At 35.0% G+C, this 21699-nt stretch overlaps 1 pseudogene; it reads right to left on the reverse strand.

Annotated features, from left to right (window-relative positions):
• Positions 1-20090: 20090 nt before the first annotated feature.
• Positions 20091-20189, reverse strand: LOC122223319 (annotated as a pseudogene).
• Between the last annotated feature and the right edge of the window lie 1510 nt (positions 20190-21699).

Below are 21699 nucleotides of genomic sequence, written 5' to 3' on the forward strand. Positions count from 1 at the left end.
GAGATTGGGGATTTGGAATGAGAAAGAGACTAACTTTTTTCATTGTGTACAGTTTATATGGCTTGATTTGTGAACAATATGGGTTGTTTTTAAATTTAAAATATAGGTAAAATGAAAATTCCACACCAGGCACTTAGTCTGCCTCATTTAATGTTCCATCACTGTTATTTGGAGCTCTAACTGACAAATAGAAAACATTAGATGTGATCGAATGAATCCACATGTGAATATCACATAGGAAATTTAGAATTGCCATTGTATATCTCTAGCTCAGGTTCTTCTCTTGAGTTCCAGAAAAACATTTCAACTATGTTTCTGGAACCTCTACTCAAGTGTTGCATAGCTACTTCATACTTAGTACATTCAAAACTTGGGTCTATAGTCACTACTGTATGATTTCTTTCTAAACTCTATCTTAATAGTATTAGTGTCCATTGAAAACTTAATGTAAGATTTGCTCTTTCATTTTATCACTGATGGTATTGATATTAATCTGGCTCACTTGACCTCCTGTAATAGAATCTTGCCTCTCTCCTTTGTAATATTGATTTATATAGCTAGAGGGAGATTTCTGAAGTATAATTACTGGCATCTAACTCATGAGTTTAAAACTCTTTAGTGATCTCCCTGTCCCTGGAGAATAAATTCCCAAATGTTGCATATGGCCTGTTATGGCGCTCCATGCTTGATGCTCTTCATGATCGTACAGCCTTATCTATAGGTACTCCTGCAACTGAACTACTTTTATTCTACTTGTGACATGTTATTTCATGCTTCTATACCTTCAGATGCTCTTTCCTCTGGCTAAATTGCCCTATCCCCTGCCTTTTCCCCCTAGAAAATACCCTTTTATCTCTTAATGTACAGCATAAAAGTCATGTCCTTGAGAAGCCATTAGATCAGAGATTCTCATATTCCCAAATGGGCTTCTAATACTACACTTAGAAAATGACGAGCTAACTCTCTTGCGTTAGACTCTCTGCACTAGATTACCATTCAGGGGTTTGACTAACAAAACAGTACAAAGGTGAAAGAAAATGGGAAGATCTCTCTAGGTAAACATCAAGTGGGCAAAATTAGAACTGATACCATAAGAACCCTGATTTCATTTAAAGAAAAGAACTAAAAATTATTGCCTGCTATATCTAAGTCATGATTTCCCTAAACCCTTCCCAAATTTTTAATAGTCTCTTTTATTAAACTCTATTTTCTGCCAGGACCCTTGCTGACATGCAGGCTCATTCCAAACAACTGATTGAGTTCATATTCATAGTAATTGCTAAGCTGCGTTACATTACGAGTGCATCTTTACCAATAATTCTTTCTTCAAAATTGTGTACTCTCAATTATTTTGTGTGAGAGACTTTGTAAGAACTACTTTATAAGATAATCTACATTCCTCTGAGGACAATTTTGTGAAATGTTGTTGCTCTTCTATTCTGGCAAATGGGGCAAATTGTAAGGAGAAAACATCATCTTTTCCCTCATGTTTTGTGGTCCCTGCTCTGTGTTTTTATCTTTTTCTCTGCACCCTTCAGGAAACTCACATTTTATGTATCTATAAGCGTATAATTATCCATCAATTTATTCATTTGAAAGCAGTTTCCCAGGGGCGCCTGGGTGGCTCAGTTGGTTATGTCTCTGATTCTTGATTCCAGCTCAGGTCGGGATCTCTCGGTTTATGAGTTTGAGCCCCACATTGGGCTCTATGCTGGGATTCTCTCTCTCTCTCTCTCTCTCTCTCTCTCAAAATAAACTTAAAAAAGAAATAATTTCCCCTATCTAATTTACATTATTGACTGTACAGACTGAGATCCTTTCTTGATCAGAATTCTGAATTCCCTTTGTGGAAATCCAACATCAAGAAAGTTCTGAAAAGAATTCATTCAAATGTAACATTAATGTTAATGATAAAAACTGCTAATATTTGATGAGAATTATTGATCTAGAAATGGAGAAGGAAAATTTTTACGCACACTGATTATTAGTCAAGCTATAAGTGTACAACCAACTTTAACCAAATAACTTTCACTTTTTCTGTAGGTAAGAATAACTGATTTTGCAGTTTATTTGGTTGGTAATGTGGAAATGTGCAACAATAATGCTAAAAACACATTTTAAATTAGCAAAACAAGAATTAAGAAAGAGATAGGAAGAACTGTATGCAATAAAAAAAACTAATTAGATTTGTTTCTTTAATGGGAGAACATATCAATTAGGCACATTATACGAGACTTTGTTCAGTATTTTCATGCAGTAGTTGATTTAATCTCCACAACAATTTTCCCTAAAAGGATTACCACTTTTCTTTTATTGTTGAAGAAATTACTGCTCTGAGAGAATTTCAATCTTGTTAAAAGAAACACAACTGTATAGGACACTTAGTACTGGAACCTCAGACTCTAAGTGTATTCATTACAATCACTTTATCAGTTTCTCAAACAACTCCCAAATCATGATAGCTTTTGTTTCTTTTTTAAAGAATGGGATATTTCTTTTTATCTTTCCATCTAGTTGTTTAACTAACTAGCTATCTTTATGTTTGTAGGTATGAATAGAAAAGTACCTATTTGTTAATCATGGATAGTTCAGATAGTGGGATTCAAGCAACTTTTAAAATACTGTTCTTTTAGTTAGCATTGATTGTTAAAGAAATTAGTATGTGTTGTTTTTGCAATTGCTATTCCAAAATAATTGACATATTGCCTCCATAAATGTTTAGAAGGTCCCATACCTCATTTAATGTCAAACCATGGATCTGTCATTTTTTTGTTTTCTTGAGATCTAATTGACATATAACATTGCATTGTCCAATGTGTACAACATAATTTATTATATATGTATTGCAAAATAATTACCACAGTAAGTTAACATCCAAACCTCACATAGTGATATTTTTTTTTCTTGTGATGAGAACTTTTAAGATTTACTTTCTTAGCAACTTGCAAATATACAATATTGTTAAATATAGTCACCATGCTGCACATTGCATCCCCAGAACATATTTATCTTATAACTACAAGTTCTTACCCTTTGATTACCTTTACTCATTTCCTCCACCACAGCTGCCAACTTTGGAAACCATCAATCTGTTCTCTATATCTGTGTGTTTGGGTTTTTTTGTTTTGTTTTGTTTTGTTTTAGATATCACATATAAGCGAGATCATTCAGTGTTTGTCTTTATCTGTCTGATTTAATTCACTAGCATAATACTCTCAAGGTCCATTCATGTTGTCACAAATGACAGGATTTTTTTACGGCTGAATAATATTCTGTGTGTGTGTGTGTACGCGCACACATGTAGCTACAAGTAGAGAGAGCATGAACGGGGGAGGGTCAGAAAGAGAGGGAGACACAGAATCTGAAACAGGCTCCAGGCTCTGAGCTGTCAGCACAGAGCCCAATGCGGGGCTGGAACTCACGGACTGCGAGATCATGACCTGAGCTGAAGTCAGATGCTTAACAGACTGAGCCACCCAGGCACCCCTCTGCCACATTTTCTTTATCCATTCATCCACCAATGGACACTTAGGTTGTTTCTATGTCTTGGCTATTATAAATAATGCAGTAGTGAACGTGGAGATGCCAGTATCTTTATAAGATAGTGATTTTTTTCCCTTTGGTTATATACTCAGAAGTGGAATTGCTGTATCATATGGTAGTTCTATTTTTATTTTTTTGAGGAATCTCTATACTGTTTTCCATAGTGGCTGTACCAATTTACATCTTTAGCCATGAACAAAGGTTTCCTTTTCTCCACATTTTTGCAAACACTTGTTATATCTTGCATTTTTTATAATAGTCATTGTAATAGGTCTGAGATGTTATCTCATTATGATGATTAGTGATGTTGAGCACCTTTTCATGTACCTTTTGACCATTTATATGTCTTCTCTGGAAAAAGGCCTATTCAGTTCCTCTGCTCATGTTGTAATCAGGCTTTTTATTGTTTTCTTTGTTATTGAGTTGTATGAGTTATTTACATATTTTGGGTATTAACCCCTTATCAGATATATGATTTGAATAGTTTGTCCTATTCAGTAGTTTTTTGTTTGTTGATGGTTCCTTTTGCAACTTTTTAGCTTGATGTAGTCTTACTTGTTTATTTTTAGTTTTGTTGCCTTTGTTTTTGGTGTCAAATCCAAAAAAAAAAAAAGATCACTAAAACTGATGTCAAGGAGTTTTTCCTCTGTTTTCTCCCACTAGTTTTGTGGTTTTAGGTCTTACATTCAAGTCTTGCATACATCTTGAATTGATTTTTATGTTGGTTTAAGATAGTAATCCAGTTTTATTTTTTTACATGTGGCAGTCAAATCCTGGTAGTTTCACACCATATACTCTGTGTACGTGTGTATCTTGCTCATACTGTAAGTGCAATTGAGATGGTGTTGAGAAAAGAGCACTCTCACCTCATTCCGTGCAGTCGTGCAAGATTCCAGAATGGGGGCTCTGCTGTATCAAACGAACAGCTACAAGGTCACCATAAACTGACAAAAAAGAGGAAAGAGAGAAAGAAGGATCACATAAGACGTTTTATAGGCCAGTCCTGGCAGTGTTGCATGTGAAACCCACACACATTCCCTTGGCTAGTCATATTTCACATCTAAATAAAAGAAGGACTAATAAAGGAGTCTAAGCATGTGCCCAGTAGAAAAGGGAAATGGAAGCTGTGACCAACTAACAAGCTGTAGCCGTAAAAAGTTGGGAGCCCTTTACTAAAATTAAATCATAACGGCCTGTTGCCAATCACTAACTTTCCCAGTAAACCATCAATTACATTAATGTGTAATCCCAATATTTCACAGCACTGGGCTAGATCTGCAGGACTATACCTGAATTTAGGTCTCTAAGAGTCTCCATGGCTGCTTTGTTTTTTAGGGGAGAGCTTGACTTATGAGTGCTGCTTATCACATTAATTTCTTGTAAAGATGTTTATTACTTTTCAATTAAATTTGTGAGAAACTATCTAGGAAAACTTGACCCATTTCTAACCCCTGAACCTGAGCCTAAGAATATAATTCTGCTTCAGTATTAAAAAGTCACTCATTCCCTTACCTAATTCAGCAACTTACTAAAATAAATCTGTATTTCTATAGATCTGTGTCCATTATGAAAATGGGATCACTTGGAAAATATCTCTTTCAGTGAAAACACCAATAACATAAAAAAAAGATACCCATTAAATTTAATTCCCTAATCCTCAGCAAACTCATAATTATTTTCATACATTTCTTTTTTTTAATTTTTTTAATGTTTATTTATTTTTGAGACAGAGAGAGACAGAGCATGAATGGGGGAGGGGCAGAGAGAGAGGGAGACACAGAATCGGAAGCAGGCTCCAGGCTCTGAGCCATCTCACGAACCGTGAGATCGTGACCTGAGCCGAAGTCGGATGCTCAACCAACTGAGCCACCCAGGCACCCCTTCATACATTTCTTAAATGAATTTATGGTAAGAATAATTTTACATCAGCCTGGTGTGGTCCATGTAGGTAGAAATATTTATTTCAAAGTACATTTCAATGAAAGTAAAATATAAAAAATACCATGTTCAGATCTTTGACTTCTGAAAATCTGCTTTGAGAATAAAAAATACAATAGACAAGTTACAACAACTACAGAGATATCAGTTATCACACACCAAATATATGTGCAAATTTTACATGGTTTATTTCATCCTAGAGGAGCCGAAAATGCTTCATTATGGACAGAAATTATCTCATAATAGAACATTCATCACTTATATAATACAAGTCCTTTCAGAACAGACCAAGCACACTGTTACTGACAACTCAAAGGCAACTTTTGAAAGGACTAAAACTGAAGGTTATTTTTGCCTTTCTCATTTTAAGACTTTGCAAAAGCACAGAAAAGTTCTAGCCATTATTTTTCCCTATTATGTGTGTGGAAATGGAGTCAGAAAGCTAATGATTTCATCTGTCATATGAATTTCACTGTCTTTAAGTATTATTAATAAAATTATGGCATCTTCTTATTGTGCTTTCTGCAGTGACCAAGAAGTGATAGAGGACTTGGCTCATCTTGAAAGATAATTGGACAGGTTTTATAACTGTCTAAAATAGAGGCCAGCAAACTATGGTTCATGGGTGAAATTGAGCCATCTACCTATATTTTTGTATGTACCACAAACTAACAATGATTCTTTTACATTTTGACTGTTAAAAAATCAGATTATTTCATGATACATAAGAAGTATTTGAAATTCCGGTGACCAAAAATAAAACTTTACCAAAATACAGCTACACTCATTCATTTATATATTCCGTGACTGCTTTTGAACAAGAATGGCAGAGTTCTGTAGTTGTATCAGAATATTTGGCCTACAGAGTCTAAAATATTCTTCTTGATCCTTTCTAAAAGAAGTTCACTGATTTCTCATCTGAAGCAAAATGGAAGTTAAAGCATTTCTCACTCAGAAAAATAGGGTTCAGTAGGGTAACGGCAATATGTGATCTAAGACCAGTATAATGTGCATCACTATGTCCCCCAGATGAGATGATTAAGAATGAGTTTGCATTTTACATAAACTCAGCTGAGTCACAACAAAATTAACCTGACAATTAATTCCTTACATCTTCAACTTCTGAATGCCCAAGGAAAAGTAAGGGGAGAGAGGATGTGGAAGGAAATAAAATCATGTAGAGTCAATCAGAAATGATTTATAGAAAAAATACATAATTATTATCTAATAACATAAAAAAGTGAACACATGTCAGGTGGCTATCTTTCACCTTAATCTGCAAAAAAAAAAGCTGATCTGGTACAAAGGATATTTGTTTATGACAGCAACAATTTGAAACCCTTAGGGGAATGCATAGCATGTTGCCTATGAGAAATGTGTGTGAATTTTATAGCTTAGTGTCTATGGTTAAGCAAAATCAAATAAGATAACACAAATACATAGGCATCTGAACAAATGGCAAAGAACATTATTTCTGTGGTTCTGTGATGTGGTTTAAATATCTTTATCCATCACTGAGACCTGTAGTCTTCCAGTATTAATTTAGACTTGCTGACAGTTGTGTGGGAGGAATGGTGTCAAAAATACAGCCATACACTTTTCACCCCTTAGTTAAATGTCACTCACAGTTTCCAACATGAGCCTTTTATTGACTGAGTTTTCACCTCGGAGGTGAAGATTGGCAGCCCAGAATGCCTGGTTGTTCTCGACTGGTTATTTGTTTGATGCGGAGTCAAATAAATGCTTAAGTCAATCAAGAGATTTCCAGTTGCTTTTGAATTTGCAGGGTGCAAATAAAGCTTTGCCTTTGAATGGATAGCAGATTTAACTTCATATTACAAGACACACATCTATGTCATTAGAAGCACTATTTTTAAAATTGTTCCTATGTAGAAAATAAGGTAACAAGCAAAAAAAAAAAAAAAAAAAAAGTGGATTCCGGCCAACATTCTGACATATTTTTCCCTTAGGGATTTAGAACAAAATTGTTGCCATTAGTTCATAACGTGAATTGATGCCTCAGGATATTTTTAGGGAAGAAAAACTTTAAAACAAATGAGAAATCATATCCATCTAAAACAGCTACAGGCAAAAGGTGTTATGCTTTGTGATAAATTGGGATGTGGCTTTTAAATAAGCAACTCTCAATTTTCAGTTCTAACACTTCTTGCTTTCTATCATATATTCTGGGTATTACAAGTAAATTGTCTCCAAAGAACATTTTTTATCATGAGTACCAATGATGACTGCAAACAAATGACCCATCCTTGCATTTTAAACATAAACTACCTAAAAAATGTACATGATAAAGTCTAAAAATAAGGTTCTGAAAAAGTTGGCTTATATTTTATAACTTGTCACCATCAAACAATGATATGAAAACAATGGGGACCTACTGTAAAATATCTTTTGAATAATGCATTCAGAACTGATATGTTCAGAATATAACCTTATTGAATAACATGATTCTAATGAGTTTATTGATTCATGAACTGTACTCACAGGCTTTTTGTTTGTTTAACTCTTGGTAAGTGATCCTGGATGAAGTATGAAAACCCATTCTTTCTTAACCAGGCAGGCAAAGTGATGTTGAGATGGTTGATTGTAACTCTGAGAAGGAACATATTAGGACAACTAAAAGCATCAACTAACCCATTACTAAGGGCTTACTTTGTGCTTGGTCCTGTTCTACATAAATACTATTAATATCCCTAACATAGGTACTATGAATAACTTCATTTTACAGAGGAGGATAGAGATATTTAGAAAAGCTAAGGAGTGTTGTCAAGATTACACACAAGTAAATGGAATGGAAATGAAGAATGATGTGATATGGCTACTCCAACGTCTTCCATAAAACAGTAACTAATCCACACTCTTCTTCATAGACTTTAACACTGAAATATTTTGGATTTGTTGTAAAAGCAGTCAATATACTAACATTAGATTTATAGGAATACATTTATTGACAGATGATCTATAAGAAAAAATAAGTCTCGGACTTGCTATGCATATTAGTCGTTACTGTTTTGAATTTCTATAGTATGACTGGGCTAGGATGTTGGAACCAGAGGAGATGATAGAGTCCCAACTCCACCTCTTATTAGCTTTGGGACATGAATCGTTCTGAATGGGTTTCTCCTCTAATCAAGTAAGTCTAATGAAAACATGCCCATCACATTCTTTTGAGAATTAAAGAGGAAATGTAATTAAAATGGTCTTTATGAAACGCAAGGTGCATAGAGTTACAAGTTGCAAATACAAAAATATCACATAATCCTATATAATAGGAAACATTCTAACAACAAATGCATGGTCTTATTTATGTACATGTCAGTTTTTATTTTATTTTGATATCCCTTAGTATTTCTTATTATAGAATCAGGTCCTAAAAACTGAAAAGAAAAAAAAATATTTGCATGTCACTAGCATAGGTATTGACAACCAGGGTATTAGCATTACTTGGCTGCATTCTGTGTGTGTTCTTTTCAAGTTTTATCACAAAAGTTGTTGGGAATTTCAGAGGACATTTCTGCAGATAATGGTTTCAACTTGACTTTTAAATACACAAGATGGTTTATTTAAATGTATTTTCCGTGAACAACTGGAGCCTTTGGAGGTATCAGTGCTCACCCAGTGAGAAAATGCTATTTAGTCCATAAATGGAAGCCGGGTGTTTTTTTATTAGATGCTATGACTGATGGAAGATTGGGTGTGATCCTTACTAGTGGCTGGTTCTATGCCTTGCATAGAATTTCCAGGATTTACTTTCTTCTCAATTATGAAGACTTGGTTATAAGCTTACCAGTTGGCAATCCATGACAGGTTTACTGAGGGCAAAATAAGTGTATGGCTCTTTGCTGCTAGTTCAGTTAATGGCACAAACATCTATAGAAATGATAATTAGCATCCTCCATCAATCCACAGCTCAAATATCTGCTTTTTCACAGAAGTTCTAAATCATTTAGGAAATAGATTGAAGAAGATGAAGAGCAAGAAAGGGAAGGAAAGAGAGTGACTCATTTTCCCACACACTTGGCCATCTGGATATGTCTGCTTTCCTTCTATCTCTATTTCGTCCTCTAAGAGTAGACATGTGTGTTCTCTTATAAACAATATATCTTGCTGGTAAGTTTTCGAAATCAACCTTGTTGAAACAGAAGAAGTGAGAGAGGGCACAAATTTATTATTATTTTTTAAATAGTCTCTACACCTAACGTGGAGCTCGAATTTACAATATTGAGATCAAGAGTTGCATGCTCTACTGACTAAGCCAGGCAGGCACCTTAAGAGAGGGCATAAATTTAAAGAAGTGTTTAAAAAATGTGTCCTTGGAAAGAATAAAGCCTGCCGAACACTGTTGTATGTATAAGGGACTGATGGTAGCTGCTGCTTGGGATGAGAAATGATAGTTTTCAAAATAACTCTTTTTAAATGTTTATTTATTTTGAGAGCGAGAAAGAGACAGAGAGAGAGAAGGGCAGGGGGAGGCAGAGAGAATCCCAAGCAGGCTCTACACTGTCAGCACAGAACCTAACGTGGGGCTTGATCTCAGGAACCATGAGATGGGACTTAATTGACTGAGCCACCCAGGTGCCCCAAAGAACTCTTAAGTTCTGCTCTTGCCTCTCTTTAATATTACCTTGGATGATCATTTCTCAACCCCAAGAACTCAGTATGCCTTTTATTTTGAACTTGAAAAGCAAGAAGATAAGTATCGACCTAATTTGATTATTGGGTAGGAACAAAGATGAGTATATAATTTTATAGCTAGTCAAATTGTCATTTAAGTAATATGAAGACGTGAACTCATAGAAATAGTAGCATGGTGGTTTCCGAGGGCTGAGAGTGGGGGAAATGAGCAGATGTTGGTGAAATGATCCAAGCTCCCAGCTTTAAGATGAGTAAGTTCTGAACATCTAGCGTATAGCATGGTGACTATAATTAATGATACTCTATTGTTTACTTGAAAATTGTTGATAGTAGATCTTAAATGTTACTACCGCACATATAAAAGGTAATTATGTGAGTGGATGGAGGTGTCAATTAACCATATTGTGCTAATCATTTTGCAGTATGTATATGTATCAAGTCATCATACTGTATACCTTAAACTTCTATGTTATATGTCAGTAATATCAAAGCTACAAAAAAAGGTAAAATAAACATGGGAGAAATAAACTCACTGGTACATCCTGGGTTATATGCCCACTCATAAGAGACAAGGATGGCAGCATGCTGCAAAATGAAAAATATAGCAAGAGTATATAACCCTCCAGACCATGTATAATCCCAAAATACAACATCATGGCGGATAGAAGCCAGAATTCAAGAGAAATACTCAATAATTGGGTCCAGAAATTTTAGCTATTTCCTCTCTAAAGAAGAAATAGATTACGCAGAAAAATAAGAGTTAAACAAAATCTGAATAACATAAAGGAAATTATTAACCTGATAAAGATTATACATCTATGACTATAAAGCAAAGCAAATAAAATACATTCTGAATGGGGAAATCTGTTCCGTGTTCTTGGGTGAAACAACTTATAAATGTTTCAGTTCTCCCAAATTAATCTATACATTTAATAAAATTGTGAAAATAAACCTACCAGATGAGAGCAGGCAAATTCTATTTTTTCAGAGCTATTCTACCAAAGGAGTCAGCCACCATCACTGACTGTATTTTGCAGGAGACTCAAAAGCAGGCAGAAGAGTGGGAAAGCTTTATAGTGGGGAAAAAAGGGAAGGCTTTAAGTATGTTCCTATGGTATGTGGTGTGGTAAAACCATAGACTAAATAGAAGAGTGGTATACTTTGTGATTGGGTAGGGGTTCATATTTGGCTTTCTCTGATTGTCCTAAGGTAGAAGTGGGGACAAAGCTTAGGAAAGCTCTCTGTTATTAACCAAGTCCTGCCTCTTTTGGGCCAATTGTCACAGGGGTTATTATTTGGTTTCTTTGACTCTTTACTAGTGGTAGTGGTCTGACTGTCCACACAAGAGGCTAATTGCTATAGATAATGGGTTCGTTTCCTGGACTGCTTACTGCAGATTGTGGGTCAAAATACTATTGTTACGTATGATCTGGACATTATATATTCTGTCCTTCATAGTCAGAATCAGTGACTGATGAATTTTAGGAGAGACCCTCACAAATTAAAAATTTGTGTTGAAGAACTAAGGGCCATAGAGAGATAATTTAACTTCAGAAATGAATAAGGAGGAAAGATTTATGGTAAAATACATACTAAATGTCATATTAATAAAAATAATGTGTTAATGACAGTGTGTCTTAAACACACAAATGGAATAAAATGGTTATTTCAAAAAGAGTTCCATATATATTTGGGAAACTAATTCCCCATGATTAAAATGACACCATGAATAATTTGTAAAGGACAAACTAGTTAACAGACGGCATCAGGAAAATAACTTCACTAAGAAGAAGATTAAACTGAACTCTGAATTCTGAGCATCGAAGTGTCAAAGATAAATCTACAAATTTAATAGACAACCACAAGAGAAAATATCTTTCTAAATAAAACTACAAAAGTAGAAATTATAAAGATAGCACAAAAAATCTTAGCAAAAGATGAAAGAGCAATTTAAATAAATATAAGGTTAAAAGAAGATACTTGTAATTCTAATTTTAAAGAAGAGCAGTAATGGATAAAATCTAAAATTAGCCAGGTTATCAAAGATAAAATAACAAGACTCCAATTAGAAAAATGAGCAAGGAACACCATATAGAGGCAGTTCAGAAATGAGAAAAGCCCAAAGACAAGCATATCTACAGATGCTCAATTTCATCAAGAAGGAAAGAAAGAAAGAAAGAAAGAAGCCCCAAAAGATATCCCCCTCACCTAGCAAGGTGGCAAAGATTAGAAAGTGTATCTACCAAAATATTGGTGGACATGTAGGCCCCCTTAGGTACTGTTAATGTGAATGTAGACTGGTGCAACCATTCTGAAGAGCAATCTGACAGTGCTTGGTCAAAATCAGTATATTTATAGATACCTTCTGATGCACCAATCACCTATCTGGGAATATGCCCCAAGGAAATATTTGCATAGCAACATAGTCATCTGAGGATATTGCTGGAGGTGTTGTTTACATAGCCAGGAGCTGGAGGCAATTTAGATAGCCATCTTTCAGGGAATGACAAAACATAGTAGATCTTCATTCTGGAATACTGCATAGCAGTAGAGGGAACATAAAAAACATGTACACAGCAATGTGAAAAAAGCATATTGCCAAGTTAAATAAAAATAGAAGGAATTTATGGAAAAACTACAAAATGCATTTGTAAGAGTGTCTATAAATCAAGTGCCCTAACCACATAAGAACAGTTGCATATGGGAGAAAGTAAGAGTAGGGATGAGTTAAAAAGAAATGAACACATTAATAAATGGAACAAGAGAGACCCAATGCAAGCCAATGACGAGAATGTTTTATTAACTAAGGATCTGTAGTAACTCAGATTTATATACTTGAGGACATAAGTAAGTGCATATAAACTAAAAGCATATATTCTGCCTTGTCCTAGCAAATAGCAAATTGCTCTTAGGCTCTAAGCAGAGAGGGGTGTGGTCAGAGTATGGGTACTAGCATTGTCATCATCAGGAGCCCTGAAGACTACACAGGCACAATACCAGAGCTTATACAAGAGAAAGGTAGGGACTTATTAACATATGCTGTATTATTAACATAATGCTCTAATTATTAGCATAATGCTGTAGGAGTGTGATGGGAAGACATCCCCCCCACCCCCACCCCAGAAGCAAAGACAAACCACTAAAAAAGAGCTACAGATCATCTTACCTGATCAACATCAGCCATCATCCAAACTGATAGCCTATGAATGGATGAGCAAGGGGGTTCTGAACTATTCAAATATCCCCTCTGACTTCCATGTTGTGAATCATCTTGGTTAATCTGGTGGCACAGCAATAGTATCAATAGTAGCTCTTAGATTTAGATCTTTGCAGAAAGAGACAGATTTTATATATTTTTTAACTTTTCTAGAAATTTAGAAAAAATAACATTCACATCTAAGCATTTTAGAAATGTAGATTTTGCACAACTGCACCTGCTTCATTTTAGTAGTGTCTGTCAACAAATGCATGCATCATTTAGTCTTTAATTCCATCAACATCTATTAATTATTTGGGCCTGACACTCTGTTGGGTGCTAATACGTGACTTTGAAAAATGTGTAGTCGCTTTCCTTGAGGAACTCAGATATAAATATTTTTTTATGCACAAAAATCAGAGCCAGAAGTATAAATAGAAAAAAAACACATCTCAGTAGCAGGTGAGATGAAGGGACAAGGCAGATAGAAAAGCATGTGCAAAAACAGAAGTTTGAGAGTTTGGCTTCTTTATGGAATGTTGAGAATATTTTCCAGCAAGAGGGATCGGTACTTAGGAGGGAGTCTGAAAAGGAATATAGTTAGTGCAGTTGAGACTGGCTTATAAATGGTTTTCAGTGACATCATCATGGATCTACACCTCGCTAGAAGAAAATGGAAGAAGTATCTTGGGTTTTAAGTAGAGGGTGCCATGATCCACTTGACAGTTTGAGCAGTAATTTTGGCAATGCATTCTTTCTAGGCTGGGATTTAGGTTATAGTGTAAATGTGGGCAGAGGGCTGAATAATAAGTGCATTTCATCTCAAGAGAATATGCTCCTATTATTCTCCCATTCACCCCAAGTACTCATTAACACATTCCTTCAAAAATGTGTACTTTGAAGTCAACTCCTATCTCATGGACATATCTCAAATCCTAAATATTTACCAAACTATTCTAGCTCCACAGGAGGTTTTTCCTGTGCTCATCTATTACCTAGGGATTGTTCCTGCTCCTGCTCTTTTATTTGATATTTTTGTATTGGTTTTGAAAATAATAATTAGGTTCCTATGTTTGTCATACAAAAAAACAATTTTACCTGGAATATGGCAAGGAAAAAGAGACCTGTGTCTCTCTGGCAAATAGTTTTATTCTCCTTTCTCTAATTTTCTCACTTTTGCATAAAAAATAAAATAAACAGAGGGAGACTGAGAAAGGAGGGGGACCTGAAAAAGAATGTGGCTCATCTTGGATCTGTGAAATCTGACAAAGTGTATTGAAATAGAAATATGGAAGTATGCTGTTTGCTAAGCAGGTTAATATTGTGGTATGCGTAAAAGTTCTGGAAAACGTTTCTCTGTTATATAGAAGTTCAACAAGACTTTATTGTTTTTTTTATATAATGTGTAGTATTTTGTGTGTGTGTGTCCACAAACTTACCCACATATAGCTATCTTATTATTTAGATGTAGACCTTGGTTTGCTGCCACTAGTCTGGCACAAAATTTTTTATAGGAATAGTTTTGGATGAGAAACAATGTCACCAATAAGAAAAAACAAATACATATTTTATAGGCCCTGTTCCAAGAACCCCTGCTACTGTTTATTTGGCTGTTTTGCACATCAGTGTTATTAGATGATAATGAGACAATATAATAGGTTATGTTACAAAATGCTAATCATTTACTGCCACATTATGTTTTTTTTTTTTTAATTCAGGTAAATTTATTTTAGAAATGTTGGGAAATTCATAATGTAAAAACCTTATGAATCTGTTCCTTCCTCTTTGGTAACACCTTGTGTATAAACCATGCCTGCCTTGTCTTTATGTATTCATGTATCTCGCAAAGTAGAATTTTATTTCACTTATCAATATCATGGTAATTTTTTCATATTGTAAAAAAGAAAATTCTTAAAAGCATAGTGTTATGGATACAGATTATTCTATAATAATGGATGCTCTAATTTGAAAAACTTAATAGCATAGAGATTATGAACCTGAGCTCCAGAGCCAGATACCCTTTTTAAAAAAAAATTGTTTTTACAGAGTGAGCACAAGCTGGGGAAAGGAGCAAAGAGGTGGGGGGAATCTTAAGCAGATCCCACACTTATCATGAAGCCCAACGTAAGGATTGATCCTACAGCCCTGGGATCATGACCTGAGCAGAAATCTAGCTGGTCACTCAACTGACTAAACCACTCAAGTGTTCCAATACCTGAGCTTTAATTACCACTTCACCATGACTGACATGTGAACTTGAATAAATTCTTTAACCTCTTACTCTCTGTTTCCAAATATGAAAACTAAAAGGAATACCTACTCAATATTGTTGTTGTTCTAATTAGATGGTTTTATATATGTAGAGCAATTTATGTGTGCAGCAATGCGTAGATATGATACATACAATATAAATAATAGATATCATTTTTTAGATTCCATATTGATAGCCATTTGGATTGTTTCCAACTTTATAGACGTGTGAATAACAATATGCTTAACAAATTTGAGTATAAATCTCTCAAAGAATATTACAGCCAAATGATTTGTAATTTGATATATACTGCAAAATCACCTTCCAGAATAGTTACAAAATTTACACTATTATCTGTCAGGTTGGGAGAGACTGCTTCATAAGCATTAACATGCCTCATAATTAAGTAGAATACATTTTATTGGCAGAAAAATTAAATATTTTCTTTATAATCTATAATTTTTCATTTTTAAAATTTCCTTGTTTTATCTTTCCTTTTTGATTTCTTCTTTGAGACATAGTTTTAATAGTTTTAGTATTCTATAGATGATATTTAATTCATTTTGGGGGTGTTTTTTTGTTTATATTTGAATGTCTTGAGTGGAAATTATCTGCCTCATTTATGATTTTAGCTTGTGCAGACTTTTTAATACTGTTTTTCTGACTTACATGTTTTCCTGGCATATTTGTGATTATTAGCTTATCCTCTTATTTTAGTTTCATTGTGTCTTCTGTGTTAGACCATGTCTTGAAACTACCAGACATTTGGACTTTGTTTCATGTTTGATCTGTCTTCTAATACTGAAATTTAACTGATTTGCATTTATTACTTTAATTAAAATACTTGTTCTTGAATCTGTCATCTTTCTTGTCTTGATGTTAGGTGTTTACTGTTTATTCTTTTCCTCTTAATTTTGCTAAATATAACTAATGCCTTCCTTTCCCCCTTTCTTTTCTCTGTGGGAAATTACATCCATTAGTATAATGGTTATTATTAGTTACATCTGTTTTTATCTAATTTCAAAGTTCTTAAACCCTATCAGGTCTTCTGGTTCAAAATAATTTTTGACTAAAGCCTTTACCAGAATCTCTTTAGTTTCACGCTAAAATATGCATAAAAACTAAAACAATCCTTGCCAGAAAAAGGGATTCTAGACTATTAGAGAAATGTCCACTACCTGTAAGTATGATCTTCCTGCTATAGGTGTAACTCAGGAACCAGAATGATAGAGCAAAAGGTAGCTGGACAGTTATGTACCTCCCTCCATGTCTGACTAATACAAAAGCTCAGATCCTGAGCCACTGGGAATATTAGATATAGCTGTTCATAGAAAATGGAGGAAAACATGATACACACAGCAGAGTATGTTGCTCCTTTAGAAGAGAAAGAGCATATGAAAAATAAATTAGCAAATACAATAAAAAAGCAACCTAGCCAACAGGACAGAGATACTGCAGGGGCTCAGACCAGCAGAAGTAAGTCTGTCACTCTTCCAGGCCCAAAGAGTTTGATTCCCAGTAATTGAAGGAGAAAATGTTGGAGAGATCATAGGTATGTGTAATTTTACATTGTTCTTGACAAATTTTTTACTGTGGGAATACAATAGTAGTCAATACTGACAGTTACTGGACCTCAAACTACTCTCAAGTACAAAAATGCCCTGGAAAACAAACAAACAAATAAAACCCCATAACACATTCCTAATTTATCAAGAAGGAAACAGCAGATGTTTTGATTATAATACATTTTAAGCAAATCAGCCTCTTAGCTAGAAATATGTTCACTTGAAAAAAAATATGTATGCTGGCTTCAAAGAGATGGAATCATAGAACAGATTAAAAGTGAATAAGTTAGGAGTGTCTGGATGGCTCAGTCAGTTAAGTGTCCTACTCTTGATTTCAGCTCAGGTCATGATCTCACAGTTTGTGAGATTGAGCCCTCTGTCAGGCTTTGTGCGGTCAGCTTGGGATTTTCTCTCTCCTCTCTCTGCCTCTCCTTTAACTGTTCTCTTTCTCTCTAAATAAATAAATAAACAAACAAACAAACATTAAGAAAAAAGTAAGTTATCAAGGACTAGAGCTCTGAATTTGAGGCTGCATATAAATTTACATAGTGCAAAAATTCTATTTGGAATGTTTATTAACCTGACATTTGCAATTGACATATCATATACATCAGTGTGTGCCACTAAGACCAATCAGAGTTGTGTAAGATCATCAGACATTGTGCAATTGATCTTTGGGAAAACTGGAAGAGGGAACCACCTCTTCTGAAACCTGCCAGTATCTCTGACTGCATTCAGCAAGTATATATCTCATGCAGTTAATCCCTAGGGTTTTTCATTAATGAAAGTCAACTTCAAATCTTCCCATATTGGTTTCCTAAATATGAATCTTGTAAAGTGGATGATGGTGATTATGATGAAGATGGTAATAAAGCCCACCATTTAGTGAGACATATGTTTACCTAGTTTTGTGATGTTATTTATATTTATTGCAATTAAACCTTCCAACAATGCTGCTATTATCTCCATTTCATAGGTAAAGAAAATGCTCATGAGAAAGAATGTAATTCACAGTGACATAGTTATAAAGAAATATCATTGGGATTTAACACAGCTACTTGACTCCAAATACTGAGATTTCTATCTCTTAATGGTGCTGCGCATATCATATAGTCAGTTGATGCTGTTTGCTCTCTATAAGGTTTGGTTATATTCCCAGAGAGAACAGGGCTTGTTGACAAAAATGTGCCCCTCCAAGTCTCCAGGAAGACATTTTAACTAAATTACATCTCGTCTATTGCTATAATGAGGTAGGTCTTTCACAAAAATTCAGAGTTCCTTCCATTGTGTTTTCCTATACAAAGTATAATTGTATTTTGTTTCTGTTGCATTGAATCATAGCCTTTTTTTTAATCCTTTAAGGAATACTGGAATGTTAATAATGATAAGCTGTTAGGAAAAATTAGTTTTCCATCAATGAGATATTATTTGTATTTAAGTGCTAGGAATAAGCTCATTCACTAGAGTGTGAACCTGATATGCCATTTTTTTTCCCCATCTTCTTTCTGGTCTTCCCACTAGTATCAATGAAACTGCCCTGTATATTTATTTTTCTTTTTAATGAGACATGATTGGAACACATGAGTTGAAAATAAAACTATTTATAGTGAATTATTTGTATTTTGGTAGGAAAGTCGGAAAAATTGTTCTGTAATTCAAGAGAATATACCCACAAGTGGGACCCCAAAGTATGTGGACCCCAAAGAGGGATGACAAAAGGGGCAATTTGAAAGAAAAGAATAATCCCTATTTATATATTAGCCTTAAATTCTACCTCCTTCTAAGATTTTAACTCCATATGCTTTCTACCTATTTCAAGATTAGTAGGGAAAAGGCAAGAATAAATATAGGTACAAACTTTCTTGTATCAAATTTAGCCGTTATAAACAATTTCATGATCCCTTCTGGTCTTTCTGGAAACACCTCTGGCAAAGACTTGCAGGATATTGCATCTTTTACTGTAATCATACTAAGGTCCAGGGCTTTAACTGTGTTGTGGTATCTTAAATTGATTAGTATCTTTGCACTGAGCCAAGCTAACCAAACTCTTAGGAGATTACAAAGTAAACTAGAATTCCATTATATTAATAGATATGTCAAAAGCACTGTAATATTTTACTGGATGACCAATACAATTTCTTTCCTGTGAGAAAACTACTTAATTAACTGGTACATAATAAAATGATTGTTAAGCATCATTTTAGCTAAGAGAGAGTTCGTTCAGTAACCTTGATGAGCAACATCCTAAAAGCCTGATACATCTATCTCTACTGTTAGGTGTACTTGATTCTTTTCCTGGGACTGTTATGAAAATGTTACCAAAAACTGGGTGGCTTAAAATAATAGGAATGCATTCTCTAACAGCTCTGAAGGACAGAAGTCTGAAATCAAGATGTTAGCAGGGCCACACTGTATCTGGAAGCTCCCTTCTTTGTCTCTTCCAACTTCTGAAAGCCAGAGGTATCAAGTGCCTTCCTTGGCTTGAGGCAACATCACTCCCATCTCTGCTTCTATAGTCACATCACCTTCTCCCATGTTTGTCTTCTCTTTGTCTTACAAGGACACTTGTTACTGGATTTAGGTCCTATCTGAATACTTCAAGATAATCTCTTTTCAAGATTCTTTTTGTTTTAAATTTTTTTTTGAATGTTTATTCTTGAGAGAGAGAGAGACAGAGGGCACAAGCAGGGGAGGGGCAGAAAGAGACGGAGACAGAATCTGAAGCAGGCTTCAGGCTCTGAGCTGTCAGCACAGAGCCCAGTGTGGGGCTTGGACTCACGAACTGTGATATCATGACCTGAGCCAAAGTCAGATGCTTAAGTGAGTGAGCCACCCAGATGCCCCTCATTTCAAGATCCTTAATTACATCTACAAAGATCTTTTATTCCAAACAAAGTCACACCCCCAGTTTCCAGGGGCATAAACATTAAAAACAACAACAACAACAACAACAGAATGCTTCACCAATTTGTGTGTCATCATTGCCATGCCAGTCTTCTCTGTAGTGTTCCAATTTTAATGCATGTGCTGACAAAGTGAGCACCACTGCCATTTTTTGAGATCATCAGTCAGTCCACTACAGGCATCATGTACTTGAGAACTAGAGTATCAAATGTCCATTTGTCCAGGTGCTGTCTCCCTCTGCAGTAGATAGTATGAAGAGTACATAGATCCTGGGCCCCTTATTTTTCTTTGACCTCTTCCTTTCTTGATTTTTAAGTAGAACCTCCCCCTTTCATTAACTCACTTGATATATTTTAGAAACTGACAGAGACATAGCATAAAAGAAAGTAAGTGGTATGAGATAAGTTTGTAGAGATGGAGACCACATAATGTAGCATCTTGAGGCAATAGGAAAAATGTGAAGTTTATTCAAAATAAAGTGGAATACTTATAACTAGTGAAATTTATCTATATTTTTACCCATGTTGAATTATGAGTGTCTTCATACATATCTCCATATATGTAAATGTCTAGGCTCAAGAACAGTCTTTCGTGTATAGATGCAACACTGGAACTTTCAATACAGACAAGTTGAGAATAACTTCCATGGGGGCCAATGCAAATGAAAAGAAGATATGTTTATATTGCTGTTTCTATGTCTTAGAATTCAGTTTTTCCATTCCTCTTGTAAGGTGCTAACTGATGTTGGTTAAAGGATCAATATAGGGTTGGTTTTGCAAGACAGTGTGGACAGGACGCAGAAACTGTGTCAGGATTTCCAATTTTGCTACTGTCTTTCGACTTCTGAACCTCACGTATTCTGCATTCTGTGTTGACCCCAGAAGGTACTACAACACCTTTCCCCTTCCTCCACCTAACTCCTACTCGCGTACACACATTTTTTTGTCATTTTTGTCAAACTATCATCTGTTCCTCCTTTGTCAGTTTTCTCCCAAACCCTACTGTTACCAGTACACAATCCATCTCCTTAGCTTAAGCAGCTTCTAGAATCCTATTGCATTCCCCCACCACTAGTCAGTGATAAATTAGAACAGTCCTACATCTATGCCAGCCCTTTATTTCTCTGCCTAAATACCTAAATATTCATGTTCTTGAACTTCTCATTCACTCACCACTTCACAAAATATACTGATTTCAGTGTTCATATATAATGTTAAGAGTTTATTTTATGTTACTGTTAAATGTTTGCACAGTTGTCTGGATGGAGCCTTCCATCTGTCCACACAAAGGAGCAGACATTCCACATTATGTCAATGGGTTGTTTCTAATGACATATGCACTCAGATGGAATGTGAAAATGAGACTGCAGAAAGTTTGACCCATATGTGCAAAGAGAAAGAACATTTATGTTAATGCTCATTATCTGACTATTAGAAACCTCTATCAATCAATCCACTGTAAGGTGTCAGTTTTACAGGAAGTGGAAGATATAGCCTCTGACATTTGGGAATTTACAGAATAAACAAATGCATATCACCAGAAATAAGAAACCATACAGAAGAAATTGGAGAGATCTGAGTGTCTGTTGAGGTCAGGATGCATAAATTATCCACTGCAAGAGGGATCTGAAGAGTTTTGAGATGGCATGG

This window comes from Panthera leo, chromosome B3 (genome assembly GCF_018350215.1).
Source record: "Panthera leo isolate Ple1 chromosome B3, P.leo_Ple1_pat1.1, whole genome shotgun sequence".
Lineage (NCBI taxonomy): Eukaryota > Metazoa > Chordata > Mammalia > Carnivora > Felidae > Panthera > Panthera leo.